We start from the raw sequence: 23,616 nt of genomic DNA on the forward strand, positions 1-23,616 counted from the left end.
AAGTCTCGGTCGTCTTCAGTCTTCACGCGCTTGAAACATGGAAAAGTGAGAAGATGCGCAGCAAGTAGGAGCCCAAGAGGCCAAGACTCCCACCCTTGTCTTTGCATGTTCACCCCTCCCTCCTGGTAGAGATATCTCGTCCACGTATCATTTGCAGCTGCCGCCGGCGATTGTGAGAGCTTGAGACTGAGGAATCCGGCGCCGAGGAGGAGTTCTATTCAGCTTCAGCCAGCAGGTACTGAATGAATGGTTCAATTTTCCGTTGATGATTTCGTTTACAATGCCGATCGCGCGCTAACACCTTGATCTGGTCTCGCTCCAGCGCGGCATCAATCGAGATCGAGCGCCATGACGGACAGCCTGGGCTTTGGGCTGGCCAAGTCCATGGTGGACGGCGCGCTGACCAACGTCAAATCGGCGATCCAGGAGGAGGCCAAGCTGCGGCGGAGCGCCAAGCGTGACCTGGTGCTCATCACCGACGAGTTCGAGATGATGCGCTCCTTCTTCGTGGACGCCACTGCAGAGCGCGTGGACAGCCAGGTGGCCATGACCTGGGTGAGGCAGGTGCGGGACCTGGCCTATGACGTGGAGGACTGTATCGGCTTCGTTGTCCACCTCGACCAGGGGACGAGGTGGTGGTGGCGCATGGTGCCCTTGTGCATGGCGCCCGCCATTCCCCTCAACGAGGCGGTCGAGGAGATCGACCAGCTCAAGGCCAGGATGGAGTGCGTGTGCATCAGGAATACGCGCTACAATCTCAACGGCGGCAACGTCGGATCCAATCCTCCCGCCGTCACCGCGTCCAGCTCCAGCATGCTCGCCCTGGCGAGGGACGCCGCCAGGAGGCAGCAAGGCCCGGGGGACCTCACGCAGCTCATCACCAACAAAGGCAACGCCGACCCTCAGCTCCTGCAGGTGATCTCCGTGTGGGGGACCGGCGGCGATCTCGGGACCACCTCCATCATCCGCAAGGCGTACAACGACCCAGAAATCTGCCAGAACTTCGCCTGCCGCGCCTGGGTCAAGCTCACGCATCCCTTCAACCCCGACGACTTCTTGCGCCACTTCATGGCTCAGGTCTACGCCGCGGACGCCTGCCGCTCCGGCGAGCTACAAGGAGCAGACGTGGGCGCACATGTGCTCACCAAAATGAAGGGCAAGCACGAGGAGGATCTCCTCAGGGAGTTCGTGCACCAGGTCAACACCAAGACGTACCTCGTCGTCTTGGACAACCTCACCGACATGCTGGATTGGGATGCTGTGAGGACCTTCCTTCCGGACATGGGGAATGGCAGCTGGATCATCGTGTCCACGCAGCATTTTGAGATCGCAAGCTTGTGCATCGGACACTCGTACCAACCGATGGAGCTCAAGCACTTCTCATCTAATCACTCGGTTTGCGCCTTCTTCAAAGAGGTACCGACGTACCGTACGTAATTAACAACGGCGCTTACATATTTTGAAGAAATCCCGTGTTTCTCTCTTAAGCAAAGTAGGCTTGGACATGGATGGAACCCTTCTTCTAGAAAGAATCTTTGATTATTACTAATATAGTACATGTCTTTATGAAAAATATGTTGATATGCAAATAATTTTCAAGTAATTTTTTTGACTGATAGCGTTTTCATGTCATAAGTCTACTTGCTTGCTGGTTTTATACCTTTTTCAACAGTCTGTTGGACTTGGGAATAATTTAGGCTGTGAGCATCCATCCACTGGTGCCAGGCCAGCCAAGTTGGCATTTCATTATGTAAAAACAAAGTTCAGTTTAAACACATATTTCTTACAAAATATAAGGCCCATAGACCCTTTGATCGTTGGCTCATTGCTATATGTCTTTATGTAGAACTAGAATGGTGACCTAGGCATTTGTGTGGGTAGAAACACATTGCATCATAGATTAAAATCATGTGTCTTGCAAAATATAAGGCGCATGGTAATCACTGTATTTTTATCTTGAAAATATTTTTAGGCATATATTGGTTTCAGTTTGTCTAATTCACGTCTAGATGTTTTCTAAGGATGTCACATCTAACCTCTCACAAATAAGGTAGCAACAAGGAACAAAAAAAGCCGAGACAAAAAAAATAGACCACAAACATAGTGAAGATCAGGTTAGATGTGACAGACAGACCCTATTGGTTTTACAATTTGTAAGGAAGTCCTTAGTTATATGTACCTTGTCTCAGTAGTTCTTGCGTGTTAACAAGCTCTGCCCACCTGCAGGGTTCTCAACACTACGGAGATATACACTTGGAATCAGTTGCGTCTCAAGTGAGCCAAAATTCCTCCTATGGAGAAATCCCCTCCGATAGCGAAGCCGTCGCAGATTGGATGAGCAATCATCCCCTTGTTGGGCGCGACTCGGAGATGAATGAACTTCGCAGGTATACAGCTCAGGCACGTTTTAGCCATTCCCAGGTGGTATCTGTTTGGGGGATAGCCGGCATTGGAAAATCAGTTCTTGTCAGAAACTTGTACTGTGACAGAATGCTCCACACCAACCAGTTCAACAAGTACAGCTGGGTGGATGTGGATGTATCCCATCCTTTCAATCTAAGAGATTTTTGTCGAGGCTTACTTTTGGATTTTCATTCGGAGAAAGACCCCATCAGAGAGTGTCAAGAGCTTCTAAGACAGCACCAGTGTCTCGTGGTTATTGATGGTCTCCGGTCTAAAGAAGAATGGGACTTGATACAGGCTGCCTTGGTATCCAGATCTTCTACAAGTGTTATCATCGTCATTACAACTGAGGCAAGCGTCGCCACATACTGCGCAAATAACAAAGAGCAAGTGCTTATGTGAAAGGTCTGGAAGCTGCTGCAGCCTTTGATCTCTTCAGGAAAGAGGTGTGTTTTCTTATCACTTTTTCAAAAAGGGGCGCTTCATTACATTATGGGACGGAGGGAAGTAGTATATGCCTAGTTTTACAAAGATTCCAGACAACATGGGATCCTCAGAGCAAAAACTTGAACAATTTTTTAGTACTCGTGTAGAAATATCATCTTATAGACAAATTCAACGAACGTGATATTAGATAGTAATTATGAGGAAATAAGTACAATTATGATGATATTAGCATTACATTCATTAGGGGAGGGCATGGCATTTGTCCACAACCATTGGATAAATTGTTATGCTATTGAATTAAAGAATTCGATTGCCTCATAGATCTGAAGTATTTTCTACCAACTCGTGCTTTTTATATTACTAAGCATAGATATAGATCTGCACCAACAATGAAATTTGTAAAATTATAATAATTTACTATGTGAGCTATACAAGAAAGCACTAATAATGGGCCGGCCGATCACTCGAGATCGGCGGAGTTCTTGGGAGAACTCCAAGCCAAAGTTCACTCCGTGACTGAGGCAACGCTTCCTGTCCTGGTGGGAGGCGATTTCAACCTGATTAGGTCGGATGCGGACAAGAGTAACAGTAACATAAACTGGCCTCGGGTGGCTATGTTTAACGCTGCGATCGCCTCGATGGCCCTCAGGGAGGTGGCCAGAACGGGCGCTCGATTCACATGGACAAACAAGCAATTAGACCCGGTACGCTCTGTGCTGGATCGTGTGTTCATGTCTCCGGATTGGGAAATGGGTTTTCCCCTCTGCACTCTGGTCGCGGAGACTCGGATTGGGTCAGACCATGTACCTCTGGTGTACTCCTCGGGGAAGGATAGAGTGCGATGTAGCCCCCGTTTTTTCTTCGAAACGGCATGGTTAGAGGTGCCAGGCTTCGAGGAGCTCTTCAGGGAGAAGTGGCGGGTGTGCGTGAGTCAAGTGGGGTCCCAGCGTGGCCCGATGGAGTTCTGGAATGCTGCCGGCGGGCGACTCAGGGCAAGTCTCAAGGGATGGGGCGCTAACCTGGGAAGGTCCGACAAAGCACACAGAGCCGCCATACTAGCGGAGATCGCAACGATCGATTCCCAGGCAGATATTCGGGACCTTTCGGAGACGCAATGGGCCCATCGATACGACCTGGAAAGTCAGGTCGAAGCGTCGTTGCGAGCAGAGGAGGAATATTGGTGTCATCGTAGTGGCTTGAAATGGATCCTCAAAGGGGATGCTAATACCAAGTATTTCCAAGCCTACGCTAATGGCCGACGTCGTAAATGTTCTATCCTAAGGTTGCAATCGGAGCAGGGGCTTCTGTTGCGACAAGAGGACATCTCTCAGCATATTTACGACTTCTACATTAAGTTGATGGGGACGTGCGAGGACCAGAGGGCTGGTCTGAATGCGGATGTGTGGGAAGCAGGGCAACGGGTGCTGGACTGCGAGAACGAGGGACTGGGGCTAGCGTTCCTTCCCGAAGAAATCGATGCCACACTGATGGGTATGAAGGCGGACACGGCCCCCGGCCCGGACGGGTGGCCGGTGGCAATGTTTAAACGGTTCTGGCCCTTACTTAGGGGCCCGATTTTCGAGATCTGCAATGGGTTTATGCGCGGGTTGGTAGATATATCGCGCCTCAACTTTGGAGTGTTATCGCTCATACCAAAGGTTCAAGGGGCCGACGATATTAGACAATTCCGCCCCATTGCGCTCATCAACGTTTCGTTTAAAATTTGTGCCAAAGCGTGTGCGACTAGGTTAGTTCCGATCGCGCATCGTGTGATCCATTGCAACCAATCCGCGTTCATTCGTGGTCGCAATATTCTTGAGGGCCCTCTAGCCCTTCAGGAGATTATACACGAACTCAAACGAACTAAGGAACCGGCGGTGCTGTTAAAGCTAGACTTCGAAAAGGCTTACGATCGGGTTAATTGGAATTTCCTCCGTCAGGTGCTACTCAGCCGGGGTTTCTCCGCTGTTTGGGTGCACCGCGTCATGCAATTGGTCTCGGGAGGACAAACTGCTATTTCGGTGAACGGAGAAGTAGGGCACTTCTTTCGGAACAAGCGAGAGGCCTCAGGCAAGGGGATCCGTTTTCCCCCCTCCTGTTCAACTTTGTAGTTGATGCGCTGTCCTCAATGCTGAGGAAAGCGGCGGAGGCTGGTCATATCAAAGGGTTGGTAGGACATCTCATTCTAGGGGGAGTGACCCACTTGCAGTACGCGGATGACACGCTACTGCTGTTTCGTCCGGACCTACATAGCATTGCTGCGGTCAAGGCGATTCTTCTCAGTTTTGAGCTCATGTCGGGCCTCAAAATTAACTTCCACAAATGCGAGGTGCTCTCGATGGGGATCGAGGCCGAGAAGGGAAGGCGCATTGCGGATTTGCTCAACTGCAAAGTGGGCAAATTCCCGTTCACTTATCTGGGCCTCCCGGTAGACACCAAACGACCCACGATAGAGGATTGGGAGCCTCTATGCGCCAAAGTGAGGACTAGGGTCTGTCCTTGGCGGGGAAAATTTTTGTCGAAAGCGGCGAGGCTAGTGCTCACAAATTCCATCCTGTCTTCTTTGCCGATGTTTGCCATGGGGCTGTTTCTGCTTGTAGAAGGGGTCCATGCCAAGTTCGACACGCCTCGAGCCAAGTTCTTTTGGGAAGGAACTGGCCCGCACCACAAATACCACATGGTTAAATGGGCCTGGGTATGCCGGCCCAAGGACTTGGGCGGTCTCGGGATCACCAATTCCAGATGGCTTAACATCGCGCTGATGTGCAAATGGATTTGGAAAATCACCCAGGGGGCATCCGGGTTGTGGGTCGATCTCCTACAGGCCAAATATTTTCCTAACGGGAATTTTTTTGAAGGAGGGGCAAGGGGCTCACCGTTTTGGAATGATCTTCAGTTGATCAAACCAGCTTTTGCCATGGGGGCAAAATTTGCTGTTGGGAACGGCAGATCCTGTTGGAAATATGCCCTAGAGGCAATAATAAATTAGTTATTATTATATTTCCTTGTTCATGATAATCGTTTATTATCCATGCTAGAATTGTATTGATAGGAAACTCAGATACATGTGTGGATACATAGACAACACCATGTCCCTAGTAAGCCACTAGTTGACTAGCTCGTTGATCAATAGATGGTTACGGTTTCCTGACCATGGACATTGGATGTCATTGATAACGGGATCACATCATTAGGAGAATGATGTGATGGACAAGACCCAATCCTAAGCATAGCACAAGATCATGTAGTTCGTATGCTAAAGCTTTTCTAATGTCAAGTATCATTTCCTTAGACCATGAGATTTTGCAACTCCCGGATACCGTGGGAGTGCTTTGGGTGTACCAAACGTCACAACGTAACTGGGTGGCTATAAAGGTACACTACAGGTATCTCCGAAAGTGTCTGTTGGGTTGGCACGAATCGAGACTGGGATTTGTCACTCCGTGTAAACAAAGAGGTATCTCTGGGCCCACTCGGTAGGACATCATCATAATGTGCACAATGTGATCAAGGAGTTGATCACGGGATGATGTGTTACGGAACGAGTAAAGAGACTTGCCGGTAACGAGATTGAACAAGGTATAGGGATACCGACGATCGAATCTCGGGCAAGTACAATACCGCTACACAAAGGGAATTGTATACGGGATTGATTAAGTCCTTGATATCGTGGTTCATCCGATGAGATCATCGTGGAACATGTGGGAGCCAACATGGGTATCCAGATCCCGCTGTTGGTTATTGACCGGAGAACGTCTCGGTCATGTCTGCATGTCTCCCGAACCCGTAGGGTCTACACACTTAAGGTTCGGTGACGCTAGGGTTATAGAGATATTAGTATGCGGTAACCCGAAAGTTGTTCGGAGTCCCGGATGAGATCCCGGACGTCACGAGGAGTTCCGGAATGGTCCGGAGGTAAAGAATTATATATAGGAAGTGCTATTTCGGCCTAAAGGGGAGAGTCCTAAAGGGGAAGGCACCTCCGAGGTGCCTTGGGGAGGATGGACTCCTCCCCCCCTTGGCCGTACCCTTCCTTGGAGGAAGGGGCAAGGGCTGCGCCTCCCCCCTCTCCCTTGGCCCTATATATAGTGGGGAAAAGGAGCAGCAACCAAACCTAAGGCCTGGCGCCTCCCTCTCCCTCCCGTGACACATCTCCCTCCTCCCGCAGCGCTTAGCGAAGCCCTGTTGGAATCCCGCTACTTCCACCACGCCGTCGTGCTGCTGGATCTCCATCAACCTCTCCCTCCTCCTTGCTGGATCAAGGCGTGGGAGACGTCTCCGTTCCGTACGTGTGTTGAACGCGGAGGTGCCGTCCGTTCGGCGCTAGGATCATCGGTGATTTGAATCACGACGAGTATGACTCCATCAACCCCGTTCACTTGAACGCTTCCGCTTAGCGATCTACAAGGGTATGTAGATGCACTCTCCTTCCCCTCGTTGCTGGTTTCTCCATAGATAGATCTTGGTGACACGTAGGAAAATTTTGAATTTATGCTACGTTCCCCAACAGTGGCATCATGAGCTAGGTCTATGCGTAGTTTCTATGCACGAGTAGAACACAAAGTAGTTGTGGGCGTTGATTTTGTTCAATATGCTTGCCGTTACTAGTCTTATCTTGATTCGGCGGCATCGTGGGATGAAGCGGCCCGGACCGACCTTACACATACTCTTACGTGAGACTGGTTCCACCGACTGACATGCACTAGTTGCATAAGGTGGCTAGCGGGTGTCTGTCTCTCCTACTTTAGTCGGATCGGATTCGATGAAAAGGGTCCTTATGAAGGGTAAATAGCAATTGGCATATCACGTTGTGGTTTTTGCGTAGGTAAGAAACGTTCTTGCTAGAAACCCATAGCAGCCACGTAAAACATGCAAACAACAATTAGAGGACGTCTAACTTGTTTTTGCAGGGTATGCTATGTGATGTGATATGGCCAAAAGGATGTGATGAATGATATATGTGATGTATGAGATTGATCATGTTCTTGTAATAGGAATCACGACTTGCATGTCGATGAGTATGACAACCGGCAGGAGCCATAGGAGTTGTCTTAATTTATTTATGACCTGCGTGTCAACATAAACGTCATGTAATTACTTTACTTTATTGCTAACCGTTAGCTGTAGTAGTAGAAGTAATAGATGACGTGACAACTTCATGGAGACACAATGATGGAGATCATGGTGTCATGCCGGTGACAAGATGATCATGGAGCACCAAGATGGAGATCAAAGGAGCTATATGATATTGGCCATATCATGTCACTATTATTTGATTGCATGTGATGTTTATCATGTTTATACATCTTATTTGCTTAGAACGACGGTAGTAAATAAGATGATCCCTCATTAAAATTTCAAGAAGTGTTCTCCCCTAACTGTGCACCGTTGCTATAGTTCGTCGTTTCGAAGCACACCGTGATGATCGGGTTTGATAGATCCTTACGTTCACATACAACGGGTGTTGACGAGCCTAGCATGTATAGACATGGCCTCGGAACACAGCAAAAACACTTAGGGTTAACTTGACGAGCCTAGCATGTACAGACATGGCCTCGGAACACAGAGACCGAAAGGTCGAGCATGAGTCGTATGGTAGATACGATCAACATGAAGATGTTCACCGATGATGACTAGTCCATCTCACGTGATGATCGGACACGGCCTAGTTGACTCGGATCATGTAATCGCTTAGATGACTAGAGGGATGTCTATCTAAGTGAGAGTTCATAAGATGAACTTAATTATTCTGAACATAGTCAAAAGGATTTTGCAAATTATGTCGTAGCTCATGCTATAGTTCTACTGTTTAGTTATGTTCCTAGAGAAAAATTAGTTGAAAGTTGATAGTAGCAATTATGCGGACTAGGTCCGTAAACTGAGGATTGTCCTCATTGCTTCTTAGAAGTCTTATGTCCTTAATGCACCGCTCAGTGTGTTGAACCTCGAACGTCGTCTGTGGATGTTGCGAACATCTGACATACACGTCTTGATAACTACGTGATAGTTCAGTTAAATGGTTTAGAATTGAGGCACCAAAGATGTTTTTGAAACGTCGCGGAACATATGAGATGTTTCGAGGGCTGAAATTGGGATTTCAGGCTTGTGCCCATGTCAAGAGGTATAAGACCTCCGACGATTTTCTTAACCTGCAAACTAAGGAGAAAAGTTCAATTGTTGAGCTTGTGCTCGGATTGTCTGAGTACAACAATCATTTGAATCAAGTGGGAGTTGATCTTCCAGATAAGATAGTGATGTTTCTCCGAAGTCATTACCACCAAGCTGCTAGAGCTTCGTGATGAACTATAATATATCAGGGACATGTATGATGATCCTTGAGATATTCGCGATGTTTGACACCACAAAAGTAGAAATCAAGAAGGAGAATCAATCGTTGTTGGTTGGTGAAACCACTAGTTTCAAGAAGGGCAAGGGAACAAAGGGATACTTCATGAAACGGCAATTCAGCTGCTGCTCTAGTGAAGAAACCCAAGGTTGAACCCAAACTCGAGACTGAGTGCTTCTGTAATAAGGGGAACAGCCACTGGAGCAGAATTAACCTAGATACTTGGTAGATGAGAAGGCTGGCAAGGTCGATAGAAGTATATTGGATATACATTGTGTTGATGTGTACTTTACTAGTACTCCTAGTAGCACCAGGGTATTAGATACCGGTTCGGTTGCTAAGTGTTAGTAACTCGAAACAAAAGGCTACGGAATAAACGGAGACTAGCTAAAGGTGAGCTGACGATATGTGTTGGAAGTGTTCTCAATGTTGATATGATCAAGCATCGCACGCTCCCTCTACCATCGAGATTGGTGTTTGCGTTGAGCATAGACATGATTGGATTATGTCTATCGCAATACGGTTATTCATTTAAGGAGAATAATGGTTACTCTGTTTATTTGAATAATACCTTCAATGGTCTTGCACCTATAATGAATGGTTTATAGAATCTCGATCGTAGTGATACACATGTTCATGCCAAAAGATAGTAATGATAGTACCACCTACTTGTGGCACTGCCACATAAGTCATATCGGTATAAAACGCATGAAGAAGCTCCATGTTGATGGATCTTTGGGCTCACTCGTTTTTTAAAAGTTTGGGACATGCGAACCATGTCTATTGGTATATATGCATGAAGAAACTCCATGCAAATGGACCGTTTTGTACTCGCTTGATTTTGAATCACTTGAGACATGCAAATCATACCACATGGGCAAGATGACTGAAAGCCTCGTTTTCAGTAAGATGGAACTAGAAAGCAACTTGTTGGAAGTAATGCATTTTGATGTGTGCAGTCCAATGAGTGCCGAGGCATGTAGTGGATATCGTTATGTTCTTACTTCACAGATGACTTGAGTAGATGTTGAGTATATTTACTTGATGAATCACGAGTCTGAATTATTGAAAGGTTCAAGTAATTTTAGGGTGAAGTTGAAAGATCGTCGTGACAAGAGGATAAAATATCTATGATATGATCATAGAGATGAATATCTGAATTACGAGTTTGGCACAGAATTAAGACATTGTGGAAATCGTTTCACAACTGATACAGCCTGGAACACCATAGTGTGATGGTGTGTCCGAACATCATAACTGCACCTTATTGGATATGATGCATACCATTATGTCTCTTATCGAATTACCACAATAGTTTATGGGTTAGGCATTAGAGACAACCACATTCACTTTAAAAGGGGGGCACCACGTAATTCCGATGAGATGACACCGTATGAACTATGGTTTAGAGAAACCTAAGCTGTCATTTCTTAAAAAGTTTGGGGCTGTGACGCTTATGTGAAAAAGTTTCAGGCTGATAAGCTCGAACCCAAAGCGGATAAATGCATCTTCATAGGACAACCCAAAAATAGTTGGGTATACCTCCTGTCTCAGATCTTAAAGCAATAAAGGATTGTTTCTAGAATCGGGTCCTTTCTCGAGGAAAAGTTTCTCTCGAAAGAATTGAGTAGGAGGATGGTGGAGACTTGATGAGGTTATTGAACCGTCACTTCAACTAGTGTATAGCAGGGCACAAAGAGTTGCTCCTGTGGCACCTACACCAATTGAAGTGGAAGCTTATGATATTGATCATGAGACTTCGGATCAAGTCACTCCCAAACCTCGTGGGATGACAAGGATGCGTACTACCTCAGAGTAGTACGTAATCCTGTCTTGGAAGTCATGTTGCTAGACAACAATGAACCTACGAGCTATGGAGAAGCGATGGTGGGCCTGAATTCCGATAAATGGCTCGAGGCCATAAAATCCGAGAGAGGATCCATGTATGAAAACAAAGTGTAGACTTTGGCAGAACGGCTCGATGGTCGTAAGGCTATTGAGTGCAGATGGATTTTAAAAGGAAGACGGACAATGATGGTAAATGTCACCATTAAGAAAGCTCGACTTGTCGTTAAGATGTTTTCCGACAAGTTCAAGGAGTTGACTACGATGAGACTTTCTCACTCGTAGCGATGCTAAGAGTCTGTTGGAATTATATTAGCGATTACTGCATTATTTATGAAATCTTGCAGATAGGATGTCAAAAAACATTGTTTCCTCGACGTTTTTTTTGAGGAAAGGTTGTATGTGATACAAACCGGAAGGTTTTGTCAATCCTGAAAGATGCTAATAAGTATGCAAAGCTCCAGTAATCCTTCTAAGGACTGGAGTAAGCATCTCGGAGTTGGAATGTATGCTTTGATAAGATGATCAAAGTTTTGGGTGTATACAAAGTTTATGAGAAACTTGTATTTCCAAAGAAGTGAGTGGGAGCACTATAGAATTTCTGATGAGTATATGTTGTTGACACATTGTTGATCAGAAATGATGTAGAATTTCTGGAAAGCATATAGGGTTATTGGGAAAGTCTTTTTCAATGGAAAGCCTAGATTAAGCTACTTGAACATTGAGCATCAAGATCTATAAGGATAGATCAAAACGCATAATGGTACTTTCAAATGAGCACATACCTTGACATGATCTTGAAGTTGTTCAAGATGGATCAGTCAAAGAAGGAGTTCTTGCCTGAGTTGTAAGGTATGAAGTTAAGACTTAAAGCTCGACCACGGCAGAATAGAGAGAAAGGACGAAGGTCGTCCCCTATGCTTAAGACATAGGCTCTACAGTATGCTATGCTGTGTGCCGCACCTGAAGTGTGCCTTGCCATGAGTCAGTCAAGGGGTACAAGAGTGATCCAAGAACGGATCACAGGACAGTGGTCAAAGTTATCCTTAGTAACTAGTGGACTAAGGAATTTTCTCGATTATGGAGGTGGTAAAAGAGTTCGTCGTAAAGGGTTACGCCGATGCAAACTTTGACACTAATCCAGATTATTCTGAGTAGTAAACTGGATTCGTATAGTAGAACAGTTATTTGGAATAGCTCCAAATAGAACGTGGTAGCTGCATCTAGGAGATGACATAGAGATTTGTGAAGCACACACGGATCTGAAAGGTTCAGACCCGTTGACTAAAACCTCTCTCACAAGCAACATGATCAAACCCAGAACTCTTTGGGTGTTAGTCACATGGCGATGTGACCTGTGAGTGTTAATCACATGGCGATGTGAACTAGATTATTGACTCTAGTGCAAGTGGGAGACTGTTGGAAATATGCCCTAGAGGCAATAATAAATTAGTTATTATTATATTTCCTTGTTCATGATAATCGTTTATTATCCATGCTAGAATTGTATTGATAGGAAACTCAGATACATGTGTGGATACATAGACAACACCATGTCCCTAGTAAGCCACTAGTTGACTAGCTCGTTGATCAATAGATGGTTACGGTTTCCTGACCATGGACATTGGATGTCATTGATAACGGGATCACATCATTAGGAGAATGATGTGATGGACAAGACCCAATCCTAAGCATAGCACACGATCATGTAGTTCGTACGCTAAAGCTTTTCTAATGTCAAGTATCATTTCCTTAGACCATGAGATTGTGCAACTCCCGGATACCGTAGGAGTGCTTTGGGTGTACCAAACGTCACAACGTAACTGGGTGGCTATAAAGGTACACTACAGGTATCTCCGAAAGTGTCTGTTGGGTTGGCACGAATCGAGACTGGGATTTGTCACTCCGTGTAAACGGAGAGGTATCTCTGGGCCCACTCGGTAGGACATCATCATAATGTGCACAATGTGATCAAGGAGTTGATCACGGGATGATGTGTTACGGAACGAGTAAAGAGACTTGCCGGTAACGAGATTGAACAAGGTATAGGGATACCGACGATCGAATCTCGGGCAAGTACAATACCGCTACACAAAGGGAATTGTATACGGGATTGATTAAGTCCTTGACATCGTGGTTCATCCGATGAGATCATCGTGGAACATGTGGGAGCCAACATGGGTATCCAGATCCCGCTGTTGGTTATTGACCGGAGAACGTCTCGGTCATGTCTGCATGTCTCCCGAACCCGTAGGGTCTACACACTTAAGGTTCGGTGATGCTAGGGTTATAGAGATATTAGTATGCGGTAACCCGAAAGTTGTTCGGAGTCCCGGATGAGATCCCGGACGTCACGAGGAGTTCCGGAATGGTCCGGAGGTAAAGAATTATATATAGGAAGTGCTATTTCGGCCATCGGGACAAGTTTCGGGGTCACCGGTATTGTACCGGGACCACCGGAAGGGTCCCGGGGGTCCACCGGGTGGGGCCACCTACCTCGGGGGGCCACATGGGCTGTAGGGGGTGCGCCTTGGCCTATATGGGCCAAGGGCACCAGCCCCAAGAGGCCCATGCGCCAAGAGAAGAGAAAAAGGGGAGAGTCCTAAAGGGGGAAGGCACCTCCGAGGTGCCTTGGGGAGGATGGACTCCTCCCCCCCTTGGCCGCATCCTTCCTTGGAGGAAGGGGCAAGGGCTGCGCCTCCCCCCTCTCCCTTGGCCCTATATATAGTGGGGAAAAGGAGGAGCAACCAAACCTAAGGCCTGGCGCCTCCCTCTCCCTCCCGTGACACATCTCCCTCCTCCCGCAGCGCTTAGCGAAGCCCTGTTGGAATCCCGCTACTTCCACCACGCCGTCGTGCTGCTGGATCTCCATCAACCTCTCCCTCCTCCCTGCTGGATCAAGGCGTGGGAGACGTCTCCGTTCCGTACGTGTGTTGAACGCGGAGGTGCCGTCCGTTCGGCGCTAGGATCATCGGTGATTTGAATCACGACGAGTACGACTCCATCAACCCCGTTCACTTGAACGCTTCCGCTTAGCGATCTACAAGGGTATGTAGATGCACTCTCCTTCCCCTCGTTGCTGGTTTCTCCATAGATAGATCTTGGTGACACGTAGGAAAATTTTGAATTTATGCTACGTTCCCCAACAGATCCGCGCGTTTCTGGACTGACCTTTGGATAGGTACTCAACCCCTTTGGATAGAATTCCGGGAGTTGTACGATATTGCCGTTGACACCGCGTTATCGGTGGCGGATGCGCTTGCCGCGACGCCACCTGAGATTCAGTTCAAACGGGAACTCAACGGACCTGAGCAGGCAAGCCTCGCGGCCTTGAGGCAATTAATCGAACCGGTGGGTCTTTCGGATCAACCTGACACGGTGAGTTGGTCGCTCACTAACTCCGGGAAATTCTCGGTGAACTCCTTATACCGCAAGTTGTGTCGAGGACCGACACAACCCGTGATTGCAGGATTGTGGAAAGCGCGGATGCCTTTGAAGATTAAGCTTTTCATATGGCAACTGTTTCACGATAGGCTTCCCACCTCCTTGAACGTAGCCAAACGTAATGGGCCGGCCACGGGTCTGTGTGCGTTATGTGGGGAACCGGAGGATGCCAATCATGTGTTTTTCCGGTGCCCGTTAGCAAGGTTTGCGTGGAGTGCTGTCCGCACCGCGGCAGGCGTCCTTTGGGACCCGCGCTCGGCTCCAGAGCTCTTCAATCTCCTTGATGCGATTAAGGGCCCAGCATATCGGGTTATGTGGAGTTGTGTTGGGGCACTTCTCTGGGCCTTATGGTTAACTAGGAACAAGTTTACTATAGAAGGGTGCTTCCCAAATCATCCGGCTAATATCATCTTCAAATGTAACCTTCTATTACAGCAGTGGAGTCCGTTGGGGAGGCGCAAGGATGCTGAGCTGATCAAGACCGCCCAACAACGACTGGCGCAAGTGTATGCGATGGCTAGGGAGTCATGACTTCGGTTCTTTTGTGGCTTGACGGGCCTGCATGCTCTGTACGGACTCTGCCCTGTAATCTCGTTTGGCGGCTTGTTTTTAATCTCATCTGAACTTTGGTGCTCAAGCCGGTAGGGCTTTTGGTGTTGTATTAAGACTTGGTTTGTGGTACGCTGTCGTTGGGGCTTTATTAATTTAAAGCCGGACGCATCTGGCGTCTTCGTTCTAAAAAAAAACTTCTTGAGTTACAAAGAAGACCTGGCCTTTTCTGTACAGATCGTTGATATTTATAATTATCTTTTCAAGTGAAAATAATATACCACATTGAATATCTATGACCATTTCTTCATCTATTTTATAAAATGTACAAATCATATTTTTAGAAGCTTTGGAACGTAGAACAAGTTATGGGCAGGAACGTAACTAAGAAAAGATAAAAAAAATATGACTAGACGTTTGATGTAGTCAATTTTACACTAGTGTGCTAATAAAAATATATAATTTGTATAACATTGAAAATAAATTCCTGACAGCTCGATGGTACAATTTTGATCCAACAACTTTAAGGTTTTCTTTTTTGTATTAGTTGTCAAAGTTAGAGAAGTAGCAAAAGCCGAAGAAGATGAGAATCAGGAAAAGGGAGACGAGTTCCAGTTGGCGCATGTTTTGGAAATCAACATTTACTTAATTAGCAATGGATGCCCCATGCTAAATATAGTTTGAATTTTCTATTCACATAATTCGAAAATTTAGGTTTATGGAAAAAAATTTCCTTTTATTTTGCAAGCATCTTTTTGAATTGATGCATGCATGAAAATATGTGTTCAAATATCACTCACTCTATATTCTGCAACAGAAACATTATAATCCAATGTAATTGATATTTACCTTGACGATGAACTGGAGTTAATAATTCTTACACTTTTTAAACTTATGTATTGTTTTGCCAATGTAATTGATAGGTACGCAAGAAGGCGTCATCTTCGTCTTTAAATAATCACAAAGACTCAGCGCTGGATGAACTTATTTTGAAGTGTGGAGGTCTTCCCAAAATGATAGTTGCCATAGCTGCTGTACTGGCCACGCGGACGGTGGGATTGATGGATACTGTACATTCCTTGAATCACAGATTTATGCAGCATCTAGAGACCAATCTGGAGTATGATAGTCTGCGAGCCCTATTTGATTGGATGCATTCCTACTTCCGTAATTGTCCGGATTCACTCAAGCCATGCATCTTTTATCTATCAATTTTTCCTCAAGGTTGTAACATTAGGCGCAGGCGGCTAGTTAGGAGGTGGATTGCAGAGGGTTACTCTAGGGACAACGAGAAAAGATCCGCTGAGGAGCAGGGTGAGAAGTTCTTCTCCAAGCTCCTCGCGCTGAGCATAATCCAGCAGATACCAGAGGTCGGCACCACTGCCTTTGGTGAGACAAGGATGGTAAGGTGCCAGGTCACTGGCTTCATCCGTGAGTACATCGTCTCACGGAGAATGGAAGAGAACCTTGTGTTTGAACTCGGGCCCAATTGTGCCCTAACGACCCAGCGAACAGGGCACCACCTTATCATACACAGAGACTGGGACAGAGACAGGATTGTATTCGAGAGCATTGACTTCTCACGGCTACGGTCAATGACAGTGTTTGGAAAGTGGGAATCCTTCTTGATCTCGAAAAACATGAGGCTGGTTCGGGTGCTTGATTTGGAGGATGCATCAGCTGTCAAGGATGAAGACCTCAGGAAGATTGTGAAGCGGCTGCGGCGCCTTAAGTTTCTCTCTTTACGAGGATGCAGCGATATCTTCCATCTGCCGAGTTCACTTGGTGTTCTGAGCCAGCTCCAGAGCCTGGATGTGAGACACACCTCCATTGTCACCCTGCCAACCAGCATCACCAAGTTACACAGGTTGTAGTACATTCGTGCTGGTACCACGGTCCCAGCATCAACGCAGGCTGCATCCTCTAGTTGGTTGCCACAGTCCCGCAAAAGTCATGGCCTAGTTGGCGTTGAGGTGCCTAGAGGGATTGGAAAATTGACGGCGCTGCACACGCTCGGTGTTGTCAACATCGGCCTTCAAGGGGGAAGGCCACTCTGAAAGAGCTCAAGAAGCTCACCCAATTGCGCAAGCTCGGAGTGTCTGGCATCAACATGCATAACAGCAAGGAGTTCTTGTCTGCAATCACGGGTCATGTGCATTTGGAATCCTTGTTGGTGCGGCTTGACAAGGACAATCAAGGTTGCTTGGACTTGGATGACACCCCCATGCCTTGGGAGAACCTACAGAGTCTTAAATTATATGGGCTTCAAGACAAGCTGGCACTATCAATGAGCAATCTTAGCAAGCTCAGGAAGTTGAATCTGAAGATGGACACTTTGGAGCCAAGTGACATTAAGATCCTTGCCAAGCTACCAAAATTATGCATTCTGCGCCTTCGTGTCAAACAACTTCGGGATGACAGGCTCCATTTCTATGTTGAGTTGTGTGGGCAGCAGCTGGACACCTTCGAAATGCTGAAGATTCTTGAGATTGCTAGCAGCTCCAGCAACTTACATGTAACCTTTGGATCAAAATCGATGAAGATTCTTGAGCTGCTCAAGCTTGACTGCTCCAGTGCGTCTTATCAGCTCACTGGCCTCAATTATCTATCTGAACTAAAGGTAGTCTTGCTTAAGGGCACCAATGATGAAACAATCAAGGCAGACCTTCAGAGCCAGCTCGACAACCATCCAAAGAAACCTGTTGTGGAACTGGAGGAACTACCATGTTCGTCCTGAAATGTCATTGTCTTTTCCATTTACCTCCGAAAAAGTCAACGCCACAAGAAGAACATAAAGTGACTGATTACATCAGTCAACCCTGTTGATTCCTCTTGTTGATATATAGCTATTATATGCCATGTGCTACTGAGTGTACTTCTCAACATTTCCTTTTTGTATGACTAGACTAGTATTATGTCTTATGACCAGACAGACTTATGCCCGTAGGAGGCCCACTGGACAGGTTTAGTTAAGGGCTTAGCCCGTAAGTTATCTATTTTATTTTCCATTGTGGTTATATATACTAGTTGTAAGACTCTATGACAATCAAGCAATAAAAATAAATCTATTGCCCGGCTTTCAGAGGAGCCGGACCCTAACCCTAGCCACCTCCAGCCCTTGCGCCTCCGCCTCCTCTCTCGCGCACGACGGCGCCCTGTCGCCGGCGACCACGAACAGCACCACACCCAGCCCCCTCCTCCCCCTACAACCTACGCCCTAGACCCGGTAGGGTTCTAGCTCCTACCAATTTGGTATTAGGTAGCTTGGGTCCGATCATGTCTGCTCCACCACCCACCCCCCCGCTGCCCACCACCACCGCATCCACCTCCCTCTCAACTGCGCCAATCGACCTCTCCACCGCGCCGCTAGTGCTTCCCACTGCGCCGCTCGGCTCCACCCCGGGGGGCCTCCACCGGCCAGGCGCTGCCTGTCACCGCGTCGCCTACCGCCGTCTACTCCCCGGCGGAGATCACTGGGGTCCTTAATGACCTCGTCATTGCCGTCCAGGGCATCCGCCTCTACCTGGCCGGACCTTACGGGCAGCCACCGCCCTTGTCGCCGGCTGCCGCGACCGGGCCAGCCGCCCTGCCCTGGTACGAGGGCCACCACGGCGCCGATCGGGCCTCTACACCACCACTGGCCTGGTCAGCCGTCGCCCGTCGTCGCCCCCCACTGGCCGCAGTGGCCGGCCCCAGCGATCGCCGCACCCCCAACACCTCCCGGGTCCAAGAAGCCGCAGCCCCAGTTGCCGGCCCCACCGTCGCTCGCTGCCGCGCCTCAATGGCCACAGTGGCTGGCCCTGACCCTCGCTGCGCCTCCCACACCCGGGTCTGTGCCGCCGTAGCCACAGCTGCCGGCCCTGCCACCGCCCAGCACGGGGCCTGGGTCACCCACGTAGGGCGGCGTACCGATCCAGCAAGTGCGCTTCCCGCCGACGCCATCCCCAATACCGGCCTGGCTGACCGGATCATCGCCGCCACCCGTCTACATGTTGGCTGGAGACCCGCTGGTGCCCACTCTGCAGCTCGGCGATCCCTCCGGCTCGGCGGGGCACTCCATGGGCCGCGGCCATGCTGACCGGGCGCCCCAATCCTCGCTACTTCGCACCTCCGAGCCAGTCGGCCACACCGCCCCGACTCAGACACCGTCACGGTTTGCCAAACTAGACTTCGCCACCCATGACGGCACGGAGGACCCCCTCAACTGGCTCAACCAGTGCGAGCAATTTTTTCGCGGGCAGCACACCCTCGCCTCAGAGCATACCTGCACTAGTAGAAAACAGGGCTATGGTCCAGGCCGGCTCAGCCCATTAGTCCCGGTTCAGTGTAGAACCGGGACTAATGTGGGCATTGGTCCCGGTTCGTGAGCCCAGGGGGCCGGCCGGGCCACGTGGGCCATTGGTCCCGGTTCGTCTGGACCTTTTGGTCCCGGTTGGTGGGACGAACCGGGACCAATGGGCCTCGCTCCTGGCCCACCACCATTGGTCCCGGTTGGTGGCCTGAACCGGGACCAAAGGCTCCCCTTTAGTCCCGGTTCTTGCCTCAAACCGGGACCAATGAGGTGCCTATATATACCCTCGCCCGCGAGCAGAGCACTCCAGTGCTCTGTTTTTCTCTGGCCGGCGAGGGGAGGGGTTTGTGGTGCTCTATCTCACCTCCTATGCACATGAGGTGTTCGATGGAATGCCCGAGCCACACTACTTAAACTTTCTCCTCTCGAAGCTCGACCTCCAAGCTCCATTTTCCTCGAGATTTGTCTAGATTTAGCGGTCCGTCACGCCCCGTCCCCGTCTTCACCGCCGTCGATCACCCGCGCTGATCTCATCACCGACACCACCGTGGTGAGCCTCTTGTTCTTATCTTCTTTCTGAAAGGAAAAATATTCTTACTTGTCTGTTTAGATAGATACTTGTATCATTTTCTTACATTTATTATTGCATCTTATATAGTGCGATGGTTTTGGTATCCGCCCCCGTCGGCCCTCGTCCTGTCTATGATTCGGATTTGGTATGTATATTATCTTCATAAATATTGGTTCATTTATTGTTTATGAAAATTATGCCGACCAACGTGACATAGATTTTATTTATCTAGGATGTATGTGAATCGGAAATGCCAACCGACCCTATTGTCGAGAGGTTAAATTTAGTTGAAGAAGAAAACAATTTGTTGAAGGAAAAAATAAAAAAAATTGAGGAGGAGAAGATGATATTGGAGTTGCATATTGCGGATGTCGTCGATGATCACAAGATCAAGATGGATGCAATGCGCTTGAAGATTAGAAAGATTAGAAAATATGCCATTCATACCGAGGCTTGGTATCATTATGCCGTTGGATCAATTGTTACCTTGGTTGCGATTATGATCGCATTTGTTTTCGCATTGAAATGTTTTACATAGTTTCAATGTATGGTTTAATTAATTAGATGCTCTGGAGAGCTATATGTTGTTAGATGAGAACTATGTATGCACTTTGGTTTTAATGTGATGATGAACTTCTATTAATTTGGACACTTAATTATATATAATGCACGCAGATGAACCGGCAATGGATGTACGGTGACAGACACACCCGCGAGTACATTAAGGGCGTGCATGAGTTTCTCGATGCGGCTGAGGCAAACAAGCAGAATGGTTTTATGTGTTGTCCATGCACTGAATGTGGGAATACGAGGTCTTACTCTAACCGGAAAATCCTTCACTCCCACCTGCTTTACAAGGGTTTCATGCCACACTATAATGTTTGGACGAGGCACGGAGAAATAGGGGTTATGATGGAAGACGGCGAAGAAGAATAGTACGATGACAACTATGTGCCCCCTGAATACGGTGATGCTTCAACGGGGGGAGCTGGTGAAGATCAAGAGGAACCAGACGATGTGCCCAATGATGCTGCCACGGGTGAAGCTGCTGAAGATCAAGAGGAACCAGACGATGTGCCCGATGATGATGATCTCCGCCGGGTCATTGTCGATGCAAGGACGCAATGCATTAGTCAAAAGGAGAAGCTGAAGTTCGATCGCATGTTAGAGGATCACAAAAAAGGGTTATACCCCAATTGCGAAGATGGCAACACAAAGCTCGGTACCGTACTGGAATTGCTGCAGTGGAAGGCAGAGAATGCTGTGGCTGACAAAGGATTTGAGAAGCTACTGAAAATATTGAAGAAGAAGCTTCCAAACGATAACGAATTGCCCGACAGTACATACGCAGCAAAGAAGGTCGTATGCCCTCTAGGATTGGAGGTGGAGAAGATACATGCATGCCCTAATGACTGCATCCTCTACCGCGGTGCATACAAGGATCTGAACGCATGCCCGGTATGCGGTGCGTTGCGGTATAAGATCAGACGAGATGACCCTGGTGATGTTGACGGCGAGCCCCTCAGGAAGAGGGTTCCTGCGAAGGTGATGTGGTATGCTCCTATAATACCACGGTTGAAACGTCTGTTCAGAAACGAAGAGCATGCCAAGTTGATGCGATGGCACAGTGAGAACCGAAAGAAAGATGGGAAGTTGAGAGCACCCGCTGACGGGTCGCAGTGGAGAAAAATCGAGAGAAAGTACTGGGATGAGTTTGCAAAGGACCCAAGGAATGTATGGTTTGCTTTAAGCGCGGATGGCATTAATCCTTTCGGGGAGCAGAGCAGCAATCACAGCACCTGGCCCGTGACTCTATGTATGTATAACCTTCCTCCTTGGATGTGCATGAAGCGGAAGTTCATTATGATGCCAGTTCTCATCCAAGGCCCTAAGCAACCCGGCAACGAAATTGATGTGTACCTAAGGCCATTAGTTGAAGAACTTTTACAGCTGTGGAATGGAAACGGTGTACGTACGTGGGATGAGCACAGACAGGAGGAATTTAACCTTAAGGCGTTGCTGTTCGTGACCATCAACGATTGGCCCGCTCTCAATAACCTTTCAGGACAGACAAACAAAGGATACCACGCATGCACGCACTGTTTAGATGACACTGAAAGTATATACCTGGACAAATGCAGGAAGAATGTGTACCTGGGCCATCGTCGATTTCTTCCGACCAACCATCAATGTCGAAAGAAAGGCAAGCATTTCAAAGGCGAGGCAGATCACCGGAAGAAGCCCGCCATGCGCACCGGTGTTCACGTGCTTGCTATGGTCAATGATTTACACTACGTAATCTTTGGAAAGGGTCCCGGTGGACTAGCTGTTCCGAATGACGCTGAGGAACACGCACCCATGTGGAAGAAGAAATCTATATTTTGGGACCTACCCTATTGGAAAGACCTAGAGGTCCGCTCCTCAATCGACGTGATGCACGTGACGAAGAACCTTTGCGTGAACCTGCTAGGCTTCTTGGGCGTGTATGGGAAGACAAAAGATACACCCGAGGCACGAGAGGACCTGCAACGTTTGCTCGAAAAAGACGGCATGCCTCCGAAGCAGTATAAAGGTCCTGCCAGCTACGCTCTTACGAAAGAAGAGAAAGAAATCTTCTTTGAATGCCTGCTCAGTATGAAGGTCACGACTGGCTTCTCGTCGAATATAAAGGGAATAATAAATATGCCAGAGAAAAAGTTTCAGAACCTAAAGTCTCATGACTGCCACGTGATTATGACACAACTGCTTCCGGTTGCATTGAGGGGGCTTCTACCGGAAAACGTTCGATTAGCCATTGTGAAGCTATGTGCATTCCTCAATGCAATCTCTCAGAAGGTGATCGATCCAGAAATCGTACCAAGGCTAAGGAGTGATGTGGCGCAATGTCTTGTCAGTTTCGAGCTGGTGTTCCCACCATCCTTCTTCAATATCATGACGCACGTCCTAGTTCATCTAGTCGACGAGATTGTCATCCTGGGGCCCGTATTTCTACACAATATGTTCCCTTTTGAGAGGTTCATGGGAGTCCTAAAGAAATATGTCCGTAACCGCGCTAGGCCAGAAGGAAGCATCTCCATGGGCCATCAAACAGAGGATGTTATCGGGTTTTGTGTTGACTTCATTCCTGGCCTTAACAAGATAGGTCTCCCTAAATCGCGGTATGAGGGGAGACTGACTGGAAAAGGCACTCTAGGAAGAGACTCAATAATATGCAGGGACGGATATTCTTGGTCTCAAGCACACTACACAGTTCTACAGAACTCTACCTTGGTGACCCCGTATGTCGATGAACACAAGAACAGTCTGCGCTCCAAACACCCGGAGCAGTGCGACGACTGGATTACATGTGAACACATCAGGACTTTCAGCAGTTGGTTGGAAACACGTCTCAGAGGTGACAACACTGTTTGTGATGAGTTGTACTTGTTGTCCAGGGGACCATCTTTGACTGTATTGACTTACAAAGGATACGAGATAAATGGGAATACATTTTACACGATCGCCCAAGATCAAAAGAGCACCAACCAAAACAGCGGTGTCCGCTTTGATGCAGCAACCGAGAGCGGAAAGGACACATATTATGGTTACATAGTGGACATATGGGAACTTGACTACGGACCTGATTTTAAGGTCCCTTTGTTTAAGTGAAAATGGGTCAATCTGTTAGGCGGCGGGGTACAGGTAGACCCACAGTACGGAATGACAACAGTGGATCTGAAA

The 23,616-nt window shown here is 47.8% G+C and overlaps 2 pseudogenes across 1 annotated transcript; both read left to right on the forward strand.

Moving 5' to 3' along the window:
- The first annotated feature begins 5 nt into the window (after positions 1-5).
- LOC147990071 (putative disease resistance RPP13-like protein 3) lies at positions 6-15,250 on the forward strand (annotated as a pseudogene). Its single transcript, XR_015619146.1, has 4 exons — positions 6-235; positions 323-1,416; positions 2,227-2,849; positions 14,921-15,250. The product of XR_015619146.1 is annotated as a putative disease resistance RPP13-like protein 3 (transcript).
- Positions 15,251-15,979: 729 nt separating this feature from the next.
- Positions 15,980-17,352, forward strand: LOC125505987 (disease resistance protein Pik-2-like; annotated as a pseudogene).
- Positions 17,353-23,616: the final 6,264 nt, after the last annotated feature.

This window comes from Triticum urartu, chromosome 1A (assembly GCF_056163025.1).
Source record: "Triticum urartu cultivar PI428250 chromosome 1A, HENAU_Tu73, whole genome shotgun sequence".
Taxonomy (NCBI): Eukaryota; Viridiplantae; Streptophyta; class Magnoliopsida; order Poales; family Poaceae; genus Triticum; species Triticum urartu.